The following is a 525-nucleotide window of genomic DNA, read 5'->3' as shown; positions in this document are numbered from 1 at the left end:
CCTTTTCTGCCCGCTCTTTTCATACATCTGTCCTTTTCCGTCATTGTTTTCTCCCCATCTCTTTCCCCCTCTTTCTCTTTCTTCTTCTTCTATCTGTCTGTTTGTCTATCTGTCTGTCTGTCTCTCTCTCTCTTTCTCCCTCTCCCTCTTTCTCTCACACACCACACATTTTGTCTTTCGTTTGTTTCATTTCTCTTTTTCACTCTCTCTGTCTCCCCTTTCGTCCACAATTCCTTCTCTCTCTCTCTCTCTCTCTCTCTCTCTCTCTCTCTTTCTCCGTCCCCTTTTCCATATCCCCTTCCCTTTCTATGTTACTATTCTCTAGATTCCCTTCTCTTCCTTCCTCCCTCCCTCCCTCATTCAGTAACTCATTCTTTCAGCCTCTTTGTCCCTCACTCTCCGCAATTTTCACGTTTCCTCCTCTATTTTAGACATCTACAAATCTTTCCCTCCTCCTTCCCTTTCTCCCTCTCCCTCTCTCTCTCTCTCTCTCTCTCTCTCTCTCTCTCTCTCTCTCTCTCTCTC

The sequence above is a fragment of the Octopus bimaculoides genome, chromosome 3 (assembly GCF_001194135.2).
Source record: "Octopus bimaculoides isolate UCB-OBI-ISO-001 chromosome 3, ASM119413v2, whole genome shotgun sequence".
Classification (NCBI taxonomy): domain Eukaryota; kingdom Metazoa; phylum Mollusca; class Cephalopoda; order Octopoda; family Octopodidae; genus Octopus; species Octopus bimaculoides.
This window is presented reverse-complemented; position numbering follows the sequence as displayed.